The sequence below is a fragment of the Lissotriton helveticus genome, chromosome 7, assembly GCF_964261635.1.
Source record: "Lissotriton helveticus chromosome 7, aLisHel1.1, whole genome shotgun sequence".
NCBI lineage: Eukaryota > Metazoa > Chordata > Amphibia > Caudata > Salamandridae > Lissotriton > Lissotriton helveticus.
The window spans coordinates 462,505,813-462,524,241 of NC_136068.1; positions in this window are offsets into that span (position 1 = coordinate 462,505,813).

Here is an 18,429-nt window from a genome sequence, read left to right on the forward strand (position 1 = left end):
AGTCTCCTGAGAATATACTTCCCCGTGTGTTGTACTTCTAGGACACTTGTTACCTTGGTTGCAGCCAATAAAATCGATCCTTGACTTCACCTAGAAGACTCTGAGTTTCTGTGGTCTGAATCAGGAAGAACCCGAGGTCTCTGGGTGTACCCTGACACCGCTGGGTTGCCGGTTCTGTGCCGGTTCTTAAAATCCCAGTACCTCAGCTGGCGCCCAACGTTTGGGGCGATTCCAGTGGTACCAGTCAGCCAGAGGTTCGTGAGGAGCTTCGTGTGAAAATTCCGGAGGACGGCCAACCACCTCATCGACCCCTGCTTGTCAACGTGGTCCGAAGGTCTTTGCTGCGAGGTTCCCCGCTTCCCAACGGCTACAGAGGACTGCTGCCCTGGCTATCGCCCTGATTTGGACCCTTGAAGTTTGGTAGAGCGAAACACTAAGACGAGTCTTCTGGTGACGTCATCGATATCTCAGTTAAGTATAAGTGGAGCGTCTCCCAGTCCTTAGTTGGTCTTAATCTTGGGTATCCTTTGGGATAATTGTTGGTACTTGCAAGCACCAAAACCGAAGGACTCGTGTATTCACGAGAAATATCGTAATCGATAATCCTTTGAAGTTTGGAACTAGACTAGAGAGCGAAGATGCCTAGTCTTAGACTTGGAAATTTGTTTTGTCTTGGTTGTAATAATAGGGACTCCCGATTGGAGGACTCATGTCCGGTTCCTCCGGTTGGAACTCCAACTTACGAGTTATATGTGAAACATGGGGTAGGCCCCATCACATACAATGAAGTGTGGATCAAATACACCAGAAAAGATGGTGTTTTAAAATGGCCCCAATATGGTAGTTTTGATACCGAAATCTTAGATAACCTTGAAGTTAAACTTTTCAAAAAGAAAGCCCGGCCGTCAATGTTCGACTCTTTCCGCCTATGGCGTAAAGAAGCCAAACAAAAGGAAATCAAATTAGCTAAGAAAAATAAGAGAGAAGGGGGACTTTCAGTAATGCAAGCTGCTATGCAGTTTAAAGACAATAAAGAAGAGCAGATGAGTGAGCAGTTGCACAGGCAACGTAAAATGGCAATGGATAAATGCTATCCAGTTTTGCCGTCTCTTCAGCAAAAGGCAGCAAAAGAGCGTGAAAAAGATCCATTAATGTCGCATTTATTAAGTTCGCCACCCCCCTATGCGCAAAATGCCACGGCACCCCCGCAACCTTTAGTTGTGCAACCTACGCCTCCTGTTCCTCCGCAGCACCCACCAGCTGTTCTTCAGCTGACTCCTGTCCCTACGGTGCAACCTCCTCCAGGCCCACCGACCACATCTGCTCCTCCTGTGCTTCCTACGATTTTGCCTACTGTACTTTCTACTTCTCCTAATGCTCCCTCTACGATTTTGCCTAATGCTCCTTCTATTTCTCCTGATGCCTCCTCTGCTATTGTCTCTGCCCCTGCCTTATCTCACCCCGTTTTTCCACCCGTTCTTCCTTCAGTTTCACCTTCCATTCGGCAGAAAATGGCCAGCACTGTCACTAACCTTTTCTCACCTCTTTTTGGGTCGCCTACTACGACCCCTAACATGGGACGCAGGCAGTTGCGAAGTCGACTGCCTGACTATCAAGAGAGAGACTCACTGAATCGATTGGCACGGAAATGGGTTATGGACACTGTAAAGTATGATGTAGAGTCTGTCATGGAAGTCTTCCATCAATGGGAAGCACCGACGCAGAGATATGTTTTTGAACAGATGTGTGTTTTCCTTTGTGAGGATTTGGAAGACAATGATCTGGAATGCAACCCGCAAGAGTTGTGTCGTGTACGGTTTAAGTTTGGAGAGGGCATGATTGTAGGTCCTGATGTGGAGAAAGCGGTTGAAATATTGTTATCATATCGGAGTAAGGGAGCAGTCCAGGATCACAATCTGAGCCTGGTGCATCTAGTAGGAAAAAGGCGCGACAATACCCGATGAGAGAAGTTCCCCCACAATGGAGGGAGGGCGACACAACTGTTAACCCACCTATTCTGCCACACTTTCAGCGTGTATGGGTACATGTCCCATGGAAGCGAGCTGAAGTTTTAGCCCTTAAACAGACATTACCTGATCCGCGTAAAAATCCTGCAGGATATTACAAAGAGTTGTCACAAACCGCTGGGTCATGCATAATGAATTTAGCCGATATCGATATGCTATTTGGGAATGTTGTTCCCCAGCCTTTATGGGGTAAAATTCGTCATACAGATCATGATCAGGAGTTAGGTGACTCATGGGCTAATATTGCCGCTGCAGTTGCCTGACAAGTTGGTGGCGGCAAGCCTGAACCTTTGATAGCAGAACTCCCTGGTAAAATAGTTGATTACATGAAAACGATAATGCCTGCAATACGTGTAAATTGGGATAAGTTGTCTGCATGCAAGCAGAAGAAAGAAGAAACTGTCTCTGATTTTTTCACCAGGTTTGAAGAAACATTTGTCGACCACAGCGGTCAAGATATGACCACAGAAGGTGGTCAGAGATTGTTTGTCGATAAATTCGTGCACAATCTGCTTCCAGAATTGTGTAAAAAGTTAAAGGATTCAGAAAGTTCTTGGGCAGTCTCATCTTCAGCGCAGATATTAGCTACTGCACAATATTACGAGAATAGAGACAAAGACGAGAAAGATAGAGCAGAAAAGAAAACTAAGGAATTAAAAACAAAGGTTTTGCTACAACAAGCATATCCGCCACGTGGTGGTGGTAATCAAAATAATAGTGGCCAGAATCACTACCAGAATAATTTTCAGCAGCCTCAACAGTATCAGAGGAACTCGCAAAGAGTCGAGTATACTCAATCCCGTGTAACTGTAGGCCCCAATCAGTGTTCGTATTGCAAGGAAGAAGGTCATTTCAAGTATAGTTGTCCTATTTTGTTACAGCGTGCCAATGGTGCTTCTGGTGTAAGAGGTCGTGGTGTTCAGCAAGCGCCTAGAGGTAGAGGACGTGGAAACGTCCCCCAGAACGCACGTCCCCTTCCACCACAAAATTCTATGAATAGGTTCGATCAGCAGAACAACGCATCTGACAGGACAGCTCAATACTATGTTGATGATTACTATACAGAAGATGAGTATTTGGAGGGTATTGATTGCTAGGACAGCCATAGACAAAGAGAGGGAGTTGTTTCAGTTCCAGTAGATCAGAGTGGACCTTATGTTGAAGTGATTACATCAGGTGTGTCAGAGCCTTTTCTGTTGGATACTGGTGCTACAAAGAGTTCTATTATGCACTCCAAACTCCCTGGCGCACCTTTGTCTGGCGAAATGAACGTTTCTGTAGGTTTTTCTGGCGCCCCAGTTAGAAATCCGATTTCTGACCCTTTGTCTCTTTCTGTTGGTCCTTGCGAATTCGAAGCACCCCTCATTCTGACAACAGGTTGTAGCGAAAACTTGCTAGGGTTGGATTTGTTAAAAAGATTGTATGCGACTTTGTACTGTTCTCCTTCAGGAGTACAACTTACTTTAGGTAAGAAAGTGGTTTCTCCCATGTATCTGTCAAGGGACAAACTTCCAGCAGAATTGTCGTTTCTTCCAGATATTCTTTGGGCCGCTGGTCCAAATGATGTGGGTCTTTTAGAAATACCACCATATGTTGTAACATTGAAAGCCAATGTTCAAATGCCACGAATTCCCCAATATAGGATATCTAGTGAGGGTGAAAAAGCTTTGCTAGCGATCGTTTACGAATTAATTGAAAAAGATGTGATTGAAGAAACACGAGGCAACGTTTGCAATAGTCCTGTTCTGCCTGTTTTAAAACGAACTGATCCCTCTCAGCCACCTGTGTACAGATTTGTGATTGATCTTAGAGAGGTGAATAAAATAGTTGTGCCACAATTCCCAGTTGTCCCCGACATTACCACATTATTGACTATGATTCCAGCTTCTGCCACTTGGTTTTCGGTGATTGACCTGAAGAATGACTTCTTCAGCATCCCGATTGCTGAGGAGAGCAGGGATATTTTTTCCTTCAGTTTAGGAGGTCGCAGCTTCCGCTTTAAACGCGCTCCTCAGGGCTACTGTGAAAGTCCATCAATATACAGTCAAGCTCTAAAAACACAGCTTGATACGATTGTTTTACCTAAAGGTGCTACTCTTGTACAGTATGTGGATGATTTGCTGATTGCCGCAGACACTGAGGGAATTTGCAAAAAGGCCACGCTGTCATTGTTGCGTCATCTGTGTGATTTACATCACAAGGTGTCACTTTCCAAACTACAATATTGCCGACAAGAAGTAACCTACTTAGGTCACCTCTTATCGAAGGAGGGAAGGAAACTGACCCCAGAAAGAATTCAGGCAATAGCGAAATTGAGTGTGCCAAGAACACAGAGAGAAGTGCGTGCTTTCTTGGTCATTACGTCATACTGTAGACAGTGGATTACAAATTTTTCGTTGTTGGCCAAACCTTTGGTGGCATTAACGTGTAAAAATACACCCAATCCCATTCCTTGGTCTGAAGAGTGTCAGAAAAGTTTTCTCGAATTACGCACAGCATTGTGTTCGGCTCCTGTGTTAGGTACCCCCGACTACAGTAAGCCTTTCACATTATATGTCCACGAGAAAGAGGGCTGTGCATTGTCAGTATTGACTCAGTTGTTTGGAGGTAGGCAGCGTCCATGTGCCTATTTTTCGTCGACCTTGGATCTGGTAGCTAAAGCATTGCCAAGTTGTTTAAGAGCCACAGCAGCAGCAGCTGTCTCTATTCAACAGTCTGCTGGTCTAGTAATGAATAATACACTAGTCGTGATGGTCCCACATGCAGTAGACACGTTGTTAAATAGAACCAAGACACAGCACTTAACTAGTGCTCGATTGTCCAGTTACGAATTGACACTGTTAGCGAGTCATGTGCACATAAAAAGGTGCAGTACATTAAAACTAGCTACGTTGTTGCCAATTGCAGAGGAATCAGATGTTTCAGAACAGCACGATTGTTTTCTCAGAACAGAGGAAGAGACGAAAGGGAGAGTAGATCTATCCGATACTCCTCTTGCTGAATGTGATGGTACATTATGGGTGGATGGTTCATGCTTCAAGCTCCCGAGTGGTGACACGACTGCAGCATATGCCGTTACGACTTTGCATACAATCGTTGAGGCTGCACGTGTGCCACATAATTCGGCTCAAGCAGCAGAATGAATTGCACTCACGAGAGCATGTGTGTTGTCTAGAGGAATGAAAGTGACTATCTACACTGATAGTCAGTATGCATTTGGAGTGGCTCACAGTTTTGGGCGATTGTGGAGAGAACGTGGGTTCCTGACTTCGCATGGAGCTAAGATTCAGCATGGACAGTTGGTGAATTAGCTTCTTGAATCACTGACCTTGCCTCTGCAAATGGCGATTGTGAAATGTAGTGCTCACAAGAAGGTGACTGATGATGTTGGTCGTGGAAATGCATTTGCTGATGAGATCGCGAAAGAAACGGCAAAGAATGTAATGAGCCGAATGTATGTTGCAGGCCCTGCAAGATGGACTGGTGATGTTGGAATGTGTGAAGACACAATAGAGAGTGTGAAGTCCATTCAAGCTGAGGCCACAGAGAAAGAATTGAGCATGTGGAGAGAAAGTACTGGTAGAATGGATGCAAATGGGTGTTGGATTGAATTGACAGAGCATCAGAGATGGTTGTTACCCGATGCATATGTGCTTGCAGTTGTTCCAATGGCTCATGGAATGGCTCATATCAGCGTGAAAGGGATTTGCGAGTTGTTGGCCCCAGTATGGCACAATTCAGGGATTCCCAAGTGTGCAGAGAATGTTGTCAAGAACTGCATGGTATGTTTGAAACACAATCCTGGTAGGGGAACCCCAACTCCAGCTGGTCATTTTGCACCTCCTACGTATCCGTTCGAGGTTTTGCAGCTAGATTTCATCCACATGGAGAGGTGCAACAACTTAAAATACGTACTCGTTGTTGTTTGTGCCTTCTCAAGATGGGTAGAAGCCTATCCCCTATAAGACAATACTGCCTTGTCCACAGCAAAAGCCCTTGTGAAAGAGTACTTCCCCAGGTTTGGAATGCCTAGAATGGTCTGGTCTGATAATGGAAGTGAATTTGTGGGTCGTGTGATGAAGAGAGTGTGTGAAGGGCTAGGTATTCGGCAGAAGTTCCACGCTGCAAATCACCCCCAATCAGCTGGATTAGTAGAATGTTACAATGGCACTTTAAAACTTAAACTGGACAAAATCCAAGCGAGCACAGGTCTTAAATGGCCTGATGCTCTACCCTTAGCACTCCTGTCCACCAGAATGACTGTGCATTCACGAGTGAAACTCAGCCCTTACGAGATCGTTTTTGGCCGGCCAGCCAACATATGGGGAGTGCCTAGACCCACTAAGTTCAGCGAGCTTGAACACCCTATTTTGCTTAATTATCTGTATGAATTGACGGCTAAATTGCGTGTTTTGCATCAACAGGTTCACGACACCCTGCCTCCGGTCTCTGAGACTCCGGGTCACGCCATTGACCCTGGTTCCTGGGTTCTTGTCAGAAACTTTCAAAGAACGAAGAACGACCAGCCCAGGTGGACCGGACCTCACCTCGTCCTTCTTTCCACAAGATCAGCCGTTCGGGTGGAGGGGAAGGCCAACTGGGTCCACGGGATCCATTGTAAGAAAATCCCTTTTCCTCTGCCATACGACCAGTGGGTCCAGAAGGGTGTCACTGACCCAGAACCTAAAACAGTGCCACATGTCATCCCTTTTAATGATTTGCATGTAAAAGGAACTGACTCTGAACGAGAAAATGAAAACATTTTGCACAGCTGTGCCGCCATCCAATCGATTGAACACTACAGAGTCTGAACTTTTGTTCCAGGATCAGACAATACCTGAAAGACAACGATATAATTTGAGACCGAGAAAAGCGAACTAATAAAAGCGATTTCTTTAGCAATTTGAGACCAAGATCCATGGACTAATAAACAGATATTTCTTTTTCCTCCCAAGTACTATTTTTGAAAGTGCAGCTCTCCCATCTAGGAAACTTGCTTATTTTTGTTTTTCGAACCGCCATCCGGGTTCCGCTGCTAGGGCCGCGGTTGATTAAAGTCTTTGGGGAGCAGCTGACGACGTTAGGTCGGTAGTTCTGGTTGGTCCAAGGGAGTTGCGCTAGACTGACAGAAGCATCCCTTAGCAGAGGCAACCTCCCACCGCGGGCAGCACTTTAGAGAGGATGGAGTTTCCCGATGCGGAGAGACCTGCCAAACGAACGAACTTAAATCGCAGATTATGTAACGGGATGACAAAGAAAACTTTTATAATATTGTGCATTTTTATGCTATTCAGTATAATGATCTTTTTAACAAGTTATGTTTTATTCTCTTTTCGTGTAACATTTGCACCCACTGCATCACCCATACCTCCTCCTACTGTTTCCTCCCATTCTTTCCACCCTCTTCCTGACCATGAATCCAATAGGAGATTGGAGTTCATTAATAACTCCTTTGTTCAGTTGTTACACCAACACCAACTTGTAATGAACACAACTAACTGTTGGGTGTGCGGTCTTATGCCTCACACAACGGATAAAGGTATCCCTTATCTGGTCCTGCCATTCAGTCACAATGGTTCTGTATGGGCATATAGGACAATGTTCATATATGCACACGAAATCTACCCCCTACGTTCTGTAACAGACAATCCTAGAAAAAGTGCTCTAGTCAAGGGTATAGTAGACATGATTAAGGAAGGTATTTCCTATGAGACTATCCCGAGAGATGAGACACTAGTATACATAGGATGGAACATGACTGGATATGGAGCTACTTTGAGTGAGAAACAGCAAGCTAAGAGATCGTCCCCGATTTGGATTGTACCCCATCAGAGTCATCTGTGTCTGCAAGGTAATGGCACGAATCCCAGGGCTCAGTTAGGGAAGAGTGTCTGTACTGAAACGTATGTTTTTGGATCTCAGACTTCCCCTGCGTTTTTAGCAGCTAAGGGTACCTATTTCATCTGCCACAATAGAGCCTATACATGGTTGCCCCCTGACTTTTCGGGCTCATGTTTTGTTTCCTTCCTGTTGTCTCCCACCTACACAGCAGCGGCAGACTACCACAGGACAAGGATAGTTAGAGGTGTTTTGAGTGAAGAAGACACTGCAGGTCAAGAATTTGGGGACTTTGCAAAGGGTTTTCTGCCGTTCTGGGGATCCATGGCTAACAGCAGAAACATAAGGCAATTGACAAGGGTAGTTGAGTCCACCGTGATTGAAACTGCTGGTGCCCTTAGTAACTTGACTGCTGAGCTCCAGTCGGATCGACTTATGACCCTTCAGAACCGGGTCACTTTAGATGTCATACTTGCAGACCGAGGTGGGGTATGCAGATTGATCCAATCTAGTTGCTGTATCTTCATCCCTGATAACGCTCCAACAGTGTACCAGGCCATCTCCAAACTACATAAGATTTCCGAATCTATTCATGTGGATAAAGGAGATTGGTCGTTAATTGGATGGTTCTGGGAACTGATATCCGCCTGGGGATGGAAAATTCTGATGGTCATTGGGATGATCTTAGCCATTCTTTTCCTGTTCTGTCTATGCGTACAGTGTGCTCCTGCAGTATGTGGCCTCTGTGTCACATCATGTGTAAGGAAGCCCGTATCAAGAGATGAACTAAGTACTAGAATGATGTTACAGCAACATCTCAATGACTTTAGGAATATAGATCTGGACTCAGATTAGCATGAGGATAGATTAATTGCCTATATAAGGGCAAAAGGAGGGTTTCTGGTTCTGAAAACTCTGGACTTGTGTAAATCATTCTGAACTCGAGAATTAAACTTCATCAAAACATGACGAATTTGGTATCAAAAGACCGAGAATGACGAGCACACCATGTATAGATATTTTCAGCATATTCGAGTGACGATTTCACCTCGAAATCGTCATTTGCGTTCTGAACCCTTGGCTTCCATTTATGTGTTGCCCTTTACATAGGCCTTAATCCAGCTGAATTCAATTCCACAAGGACACATACTCCTTAATCGACTTTCCTATGACCTGTGCAAGTTGGAACCATTGCCCCAGGCCGAACTCGTTAGGTCAGTTCCCCTCCCAGTGGCCGAACAAGATAGCATCAAGGCTCAACAAGCCATAAAACCATTTCAGCGCGCACACCTGCCGTATCTCGCTCACATCTGTCTCTACTCTTTTTGCTTCACTTACTTTATGGTGGGGAGGTGCCAGTTTTATTGGGGGTCCACCGATATCTGATGAAATGTTGGTCCTCGCCGGGTGATTTGTTGTGGGCAGCACAAAGTGAAATATGTACATGTCATCATGACTCTGCTTTTCTTTTGTAACAAAGAACTGTAAATGATATACTGCAAATTCGAAGAATGTTTGCCTGAAGCTGAATATTCTGTATAAAGAGAGAAGCCTGACTTTGTAAATTCGAGCAGTCTCCTGAGAATATACTTCCCTGTGTGTTGTACTTCTAGGACACTTGTTACCTTGGTTGCAGCCAATAAAATCGATCCTTGACTTCACCTAGAAGACTCTGAGTTTCTGTGGTCTGAATCAGGAAGAACCAGAGGTCTCTGGGTGTACCCTGACACCGCTGGGTTGCCGGTTCTGTGCCGGTTCTTAAAATCCCAGTACCTCACTATGCCCATTATTGGTTTCACCCACCCAGTTACATGTCACAAATAGCAGTGTTTTTTCATGTCAGAATTCGGCAGGGCGTGTGTGACATTACCCCTGCATACCCACAGGAACCCCTGATATTTACCCCGCTGCACACGATGCTTCAAGCCACTTCCCCGGCGCACGCTGTCTTGACACTTTACCATACCATACAATACATACGCAGCGGGTGATGGAGTGGTGTCATGCCCACACACAGTGGGACGTGGAGCTCAGCTGCGAGATATCGGATCAGCAGTGGACATACTGCTGTCAACAGACGGAACAAGTGTCAGCAAATAGCAGACTGCGGATTACACATTTTAAATTCCTGCACCAGCCAAAATTCACAAATACAAACTTCAAGATACAAATAGGTGTGACAGATGTGGTGTGGAGGGGGCATACTTCCTACATTTAGCGTGGAGCTGGGCAGGTGTACATGAATACTGGCGACAAGTCTTTGTGGCTTGGGAGCAGATGACTTCATTGGCTTTTGTAATGACCCCACTACTGGAGCTTCTGGGATATACTACATTCATAGACGAGCCCTATCGCAGATATGTTGCTTTGGCATTATTGATGGCCAAACGCCGAGTTGGATGCAGATGGGAACGAAGGAGGGCTCAGAAATTCAAAGATTGGATCACTGATTTAATATTTTGTCATGAACAATTGTCCAATTATGCAGAATTGCTCCCCATGGCTTTGCCTCCTAAAGATATATGAGACCCTTTGAAAAGTTACCTACTATCTCATCCAGCAGATGGGTGATTGACAACTTGACGGTATTACTGTTTAAAGTCAAAAAGATTGTTAAATGTACTGTGCAGTTCGTGTTGGCTATGTGACTACACGAGATTGGGGTGACAAATCATGTTATAATTGGATCTTTCTCCAAAGACTTGTAATAAAATTTTGATCCTTGTCGCATATCGGAATCTGCCATGTAAATACTTCTAAACGGCGTGGACATAATGTGCCTTGTCTCTTTCAGGCTCAAAAATGTATGTAAAAAAAGTACTGATCTACAATGAATTGCACGGACTACCTCTGTAAAGGGTGCTCAGATTCCCAGAGACTGCATATTTGCGCCTGTAATGTCTGTAAGCCAAATGATTGATGTTATTAAAAAAAACTCAATAAATACAATACAAATTTTTAAAAAAAAGCTTTCCACTGCCAGGAGTAAATATAATGAGACTGGACAGGATATGAGCATTGGATTTCAAAACATACCAGAAAAATCAACATACTGAGGGCAGGAAATCCGGGAAATTGCTTGCGTGGCTGGTACAGTCAAAAAGCAGAGTCTCACCCATCACCAACTTGCGAGCTAGGGACGGGTCCACGATTTATACGCCCAAGGCCATCAACACCTTTTGAGACTACTGCACTACACTCTACGAGCCCCCGCCAGAGCTGTCGAATGAATACATATTTGGATACCTTGACAGACTTCACCTGAATAGAATAGACCCTGAAACATAGGAAGAATTTGGGAAATCAATAGGCGCCCATGAGATCCGAGCAGCAACTAAGGAAGTGGCTAAAGGGAAGACTCTGGGCCCAGATGGGCTTCTGCCAGAGTTTTATTCAGTATATAGCTCTCTGTTGGCTCCCCAACTAGAAAAGCTATACGTGGACTCACTACGAGCTAGCCAACTACCAGCAAAGACCAGGGAGGCCTTAGTGGTTGCCCTCCCCAAAACCAAGTCGGGAACTCCCATTGTCACAGAGTTTAGACCTCTGTTGATGCTCAATATGGACTTTAAAATCGTAAGTAAAATATTAGCTATGAGAATATTTCCACACATGCACGTGTTTGTCCACGCTGACCAGAATGGGTTCATTCCCACCAGATCAACATCTGGAAACCTCCGACAACTATATTACACTGTGTTCTACCATGATCTCATGACTCACCCTGAAGCAGTAGTAATAGCAGTAGATCTCGGAAAAGCCTTTGATTCCCTGAGGTGGGACTTCTTGATGCATGCACAAAATGGGACTGTAGGAGGGATGGATCAAATGGGTCAGGTTGCTGTACGCACGTCCAACAGCCAAGTTTGAAACAGAAAGAATCATTTCCAACCCATATAATGTGTGAAGAGGGACTAGACATGGCTGCCAATTGTCCCCCCTCCTGTTTGCTTTAGCAATAGAACCTTTGGCTGAACAGTTTAGGGGAAAGGGAGGGTGATTGGGTCTTGATGTTGGTAGGGAGGGAGTTTATGATCTCCTTATATGCAGGTGATATCCTCCTATATCAACAGAATGGAGAATACGGGGTCAAGAGTGCATTGGGTATATTGAAAGATTATGCTAATCTGACTGGTCTGAAGGTAAATACCTCTAAAACGCATGTCTTCCCGCTCAACCCTACAAATCCTCGTCCACAGTCATTCCCTTCAGATACTAATTGGGCCCGCTCCTTGAGATATCTAGGAATACAGTATACCACGAGCAGCAAGACCTTCTGGAGGGTAACCTTGGGCAAGCACTTCGTTCCCTTAAATTGAACATTTTATCCTGGCGATCCCTCAACCTCCCCACTGTGTCCAGGGTGGCACTGTCTTAGATTATAATGTTTCCACAACTGTTCTATTATTTCGTAAATCTACCTGTGGTTACTTCGAGAAAATGGTGTAAGAACTACCTTGCTGAGAGATCTGATATAAGATGGGGAATGGAACAGAGTAAAAACATGTGCTAAATCCTTGAGTCTATTATATGCAAAGTATTGAAAATTACGAGATGCTTAAGCCATAGACTATCCCACACAGATCTAACTGTGGGAAAATCCCTTATCACGACGAAATCCCTCACTCCCCAGAGGTGACATGCTTCATCATATTGGATTCTCCTCTCAAAGGAAAAGCCTAGTTCCTTTGAGTGCTACAACCCCCTCTCTGAGATGGAGGAGTTCAGGGATGTTTTCAAATAACTGAATAGAGGTATACTGCAAGCGTCAGAAGCCCCTCTTTATGCACCAGACCTCCCGCTGGTGGGCCTCCTCGTAGTGGTGCCCCCTTGTTCTTAACCGAGTCCCAGTTGGGGGAGTGGATCAACGCGGGCATACAGACAACCGGTGACTGCTATCTAGAAGGGGCACTGATCCCACCAGCAGATTTAATCACCCACTATGATTCACCACCAGGGCAATTCCTGAACTATTATGGGTTGCAGAAGGCCTTCCAGGCACTTTAGAGAGGAGGGAGAACCAGGAACCAGCCACACATACTTTATTACAAGTCATGGTAACAATGGGATCGGCGAGGCACCTTGTTAAGTGGATATGCAGGGCTATCAGGGAGATGGTAGATAGACCACTGCTATCACGTCAACAGAAATGGGGAACCCTCCTTAATCAAGATATTTCAGAGGCAGAATGGAAAATTGCGATTCGTTACCCAAAAAAGTCTCTAGAAACTCCAACTTTAAATGCTCCAAATTAAACGTCCTGCACGACATACTTCACCCCACATAGACTTAACATGATGGAAGATAGCACTGATAAGCAATGCCTGCGATGCACAGCCCTCAATGCAGACTTTAGGCACATGATGTGGGATTATCCCGCTCTGCTTCATTATTGGCGTCGGGTCACTGAGCTGCTAAACGGGTTCTTGCACATAGTATCCCTCTCACAATAGAAGTATGTCTATTAGGCCTGTTCCCAAGACCCAAAGCCAAAAAAATGGCAATTGTTCTATAGAGCTAGCCTTAGTGCTGGCAAGAAGATAGATAGCATTAAGATGGAAATCCTCCACAGGCCCTAAAACATCAGATTGGGAAAAAGACGTCACGGGTGGAAGAGCGGGCACTGATTGAAGAAGATAATAGAGGTATGAGACGCAGTCCCATAGCGGACCTATGGTCAGAGATGTTACGGGAGTGGGAGGTGAGGGATATAGGTGAAATAGATAATTCCCCCTGAAGTCCCATAGGATACAGCTCTAACTTATCTAATACTGTCAGCCAACCCACAAATTGGTCAAGGAGGAAAGTCAGATTGCCCTGCTTTCTTGGTGCTCCCTCTACCTCATCAGTAACAATATTCTATCTATAAAACACAATTAAAACTATCATTCATCAGGACAGATGGATAGATGCCTTACCATCCTCTCCAGAACCCCTGAATACTCTAGTTGTTATCAAGTTGTATATGAAACAGTTAATTGATATGTTAAAATATAAGACATTGGAGTATCATTACTTAAGACGTTGAACAAACTCCAGCACATTACGCGATAATCATTAGGCCTCAAATTTTACAATTAGATCCCAAAGCTATTTACAGGAATGTTGTAATTTAGATTGATTGCAGACAGATCAGAGACGTTTATGAAATTACAACCAATCCAATCCAATCCAAAAATTCTTTATTTCGGCCATTTAAGACCATAAAAGATGCAGTAAAAACATAAAAAAACATGCGAACATACATTGTAAAAACAGTGCAAGGAAGCAAGGGACTAATTAATTCAGTGCATGTAAGAGTCTGGAAAGCTAAAGGCCCATTTAACTACAGTTCTTTACAGTTTATTGCACATTTGGAAGTTAAAAGTTACCCTTTCAGTATTTTTCCCCTTATCTGCCACATAGCCATTAGATACTTGGCTACAGCAAAAACAATATAGTGCAGGGTACTTGTCTTCAGAATCCTGTATGATTCTAGATGGTTCCTGAAGCCCGGGTTCCTACACAGTGGAAGTAGCCAATACTTTCTCGGTCTATTGTAAGCAGGGCAGAAAAACAGCACGTGTAGTTCGTCCTCCACGTTCGTGCTGCACGCAGGACAGATTTTATCGTCCAACTTTGTCCATTTACTTGTAAAGGCTTTAAGGGGCAATGTCCCAAACCTCCACTGGATAAACAGTTTCCTTGCAGTAATTGAGAAGATGATATCCATATATCCTTTGAAGTAAAAAGAACTTTTGGTGGACAGAAATTGTTCTGTAAGGGTGCCATTTTTCGAAGCACACATGAGCGAAGTTAGGCTCTTGTCCTTGAAAGTCTTAGTGAGCATTTTGCGGGACACCCCTAGACAACCTCTTTCAGGATCATCCCACAGATCAGCCTGTCCCAGTCGATAGAATTCTCGTTTTACGTATGCCACCCATGGAATTCTATCAGAACAATTAAGACTCAAAACGTGCTTCAGATCTTGCCTGTAGTGGGAGAGTTCACTAGTAGACCAAAGCCTGTGCCAAAACCTCAGTGGCTTTAGAGCCAATTCATCCCCTATTGAGGGGAGCCCCAAATCTAGTCTCAGTGGTAACAGGGGTGTACCTTGTGGTAGAGCCAACAAACGTCTTAGGAAGTTGTTTTCCACCTTGACGAGTTCTGTCCCAGCATTATGACCCCACAGCTCACCACCATAGGATGAAGCTGCACTGGCTTGGGTTTTATACATCTCCGAGGCTGGACTAACTGGTTTGAAGGTTGATGAGTTCGAGACCTTCAGAATTGCCCCCACCATTTGGGATAACTTTAAACGGGATCTTGCTATCTGTGGACCCCAGGATACATTTTCGGGTAAAGTTTCCCCCAAATACTGGAATGTTCTTACCCTTTCCAGCCTATCGGATCCCAGGTTTGTTTTGGGGGCCGGTATGGTAAAAGAGGTGTCAGATGATGCAAGGAGGGGAAGAGTAAGGGAGAGTCTGGAAAGGGTTATTTTGGGGATCATAGTAGTGGCATGGGGTTTGGGATAAATGAGCGAGTGGGTGTAGAGGATATATTGATAGACGTATAGGGTGAGAAATAGGGTAGTGCATTGGAAAGAGTAGTACAAAGAAGTTTTAGATGAGTCAGAAATTGGGTTAGAAGATATATTGAGAGAAGTATAGGGTGAGAAATAGGGTAGTGCATTGTATATGCTAAATTAGAAGAAGGTGATAAATATATAGATCCAGAAGTACATTGAAATGATATAGATGCATAAAGGAGGTAGGTATACGTAGATTAAAGATATTGATAGAGGTACAGGATGAGAAATAGGGTAGTGTATTGGATATGCTTTTCAGGAGGAAAGTAACAAACACACAGATCAAAGTACATGGAAGGTACATAGATGCACAGTAGAAGAAGTACATGTAGACCAAAGATGCACCAGATAAACTCCGGTTTTTAAGTGTTATTGTCCTTTAGTTTTTTTGGTGTATTTTTTTTAACATAATTATTCTATATGCTTATACAAAGCAATACAAAAAGTTAGGTACATATCTATAGTAAAAATAAATGGGATATACTGTAAATTTCTATTTGCGTATGGTGGTTATGTGGGGAAGAGCCAATTCTTGAGCAGTTTTCGGAAGATAAAGTGGCTGTCCGTGGATCTTATGTTGGGGGTAGAGAGTTCCATAGTTTGGCTGCTTGAGCAGAGAAGGATGTGCCCCCCCATGGTTTTTTTCTTGTATCTTGGGATTTTGAGGTGCAGTGCCATTTTAGAGCGGAGGTTCCTTTGTTGATGTGTTTGGTGATTTTATTCCTGATGAAGGGTGATCCCATTCCATATATTGCTTTGTGGGTGATACAAAGCAGCTTGAACGCGGATCTTCTGGCAACCGGTAACCAATGCAGGGCTTTAAAGGCAGGTGAGATGTGGTCTCGCAGTTTGATATGCTAGAGTAGTCTGGCAGCTGAGTCTGAATTATTGTACTTTTTCTTTTTAAAAGTAAGCACATCGGATATTGATTTATTGTGTTCTTGTGTGCTTTGATAAGTTCTGAGTCTCTAGCCCACACAGTCTTTCGGAGTAAGCCTTTGACTGCTCTGCTTTGCTACCTTAGGGTTAAGTGCTAAAGAGTATACTCGGTGCTTTCAAGGTGTAGCCCAGTGACATATATAGGAGGGGATTATTACTTTGTGAACTTTCTGAGAAATGTAGTGATTAGGAGAATCTGAAAGAGACATTAGTTAGTGATAGATTCCTTACCTTAGTATATCCCCAGGTGTCAGACTGGATGTGGAAATTTTTCGCTAACCGTACCTCTGCGAGTCAGTAGGTGGCGTCGTGCTGCTCCGTGTCTGTTGCTGGCGTCGGATGCGCCGAGATGATGTCACAGAGACTACTTAGGCGCCACCCATGCGCTTTCTTTTTCCGCGGCAGTAAGCGCAGATCCAGTTAGAGCACGTACCTTAGTCACTTTTTTACTACCTTTTTGAGACTTTATGTCTCCTGTAAGTGTTGGTTCACTCTGGTGCACGTAGGGATGCCTGGGTTTCAGTCTTGTGGGGCCTGCCGTCGCAATATGTCGGAGGCGGACCCCCACAACATCAGCCTCTACTGCCTGGAGACCAACCGCGACTCCCTGTCCTGTCTGGACTGTCGTGCCATGGCCCGAAGGCCCTGAGGGAGCGGCACCGGAGTTGCTGGAACTCTCGACCCAGTGCCGTTCCCGGTCCAGGGGTCACTCCAGAGAACACTTGCGGAGTCACAGTCATCACTCCTCGGACTTCAAGTCTTCACCCCCGGATTCGGGTAAGAGATGACACAAAAAGAAGTCGAAGAAGCGTTGTCGCTCTCCGACGTCCCCCCCGCCGGTCCCCGGATGCGGACGAGGGGGACAGGGGTTCTGCCCCTACGGCTCCTTTGGAGCCCGGGAGTCCCGTGGCCTACCCACCTTATCCGGGTCCTTCGGTGACTCCCCCACAAGTGAAAGAATTTCTTGCTACCATGGACCGCTGTTTAATCCTTGGGCTCCTGCCTGCGCACCCTCGGGCCCCGCGGTCCCATCTCTGGATCCTGTCAGGCCGTTGGCGCAACCGCCGGATCCAGCTTCAGCGCCAAAGAATCCTCTGCCGTTGGCTCCGCCCACGGCGCCACAAGGTCCAACGCTGCCGACTCCGGCCACAGCACCACCCTCGGCTCCGCCTCCGCAGTGGGTGCCATTTGTCCCGCCCTTGCCCAGGTTCCAGGACCATTTTGGTCATACCTGGGATCCACGGTGGGACACGGCGCCCGTTCAGCCCCGACCGGCGCAGTTCTCGGCACCGTTCCCAACACCGTTTGTTCCTTCCACGGTTGCTGCCCGGCCGCCGCTGTCTGTACGACATGTGGCGGAGGTAGAGGACGACCGGGAGGCGTCCGAGGACCCTCTTGCTCATCAGTGTGACTCTGAGCAGGACTGGGCGGATGACTTGGAGGATGCCGGCAACCTCGACGACTCCTCTGACCCGGGGTTTGCCTCCCCCCGCCTACCTTGGAGATGGGAGCCTCTTACACGATGGTGCTCCGTCGGACAGCTGAGGTCCTCAACCTTGAGTTCCCTACGGTTGCCCTCAAAACTAATCTCCTCACTGAGGTATTCCGGATGGAGTCCTCTTCGTCGGAGACCCTGCTGCCATTTAAAGGCACCCTCATTGATGTCTTGTTGGGCACTTAGTCACAACTGGCCAAAGGGGCCTCTGTGGATAAGAACGTTGCCATGCTTTATCACCCGGCGCCGGGTAACCCATGCCTGGCTCCTGCCCACTGGGTTTTCGGGAGATGTCCAGAGTTCCCTCATGGACATGCCTTTTGACGGTACTCGCCTGTTTGGCGGTAAGGCAGACAGTGCGCTGGAGCATTTCAAAGACTCTCAAGCTACAGCCAAGTCCCTGGGTCTCTCCACCACACGTCCCTTCATGTCTACCTTTCAATCCTTTTGTGGCAACGGAAGGGGCCCTCCTCCACGTTCATTCAGCCAGAAGCCTGCGCAGACTCAACCCCAGCGTGGTCGTGGGAGTGGTAGCCGCCGTGGCAGCACAGAGGGCCAGC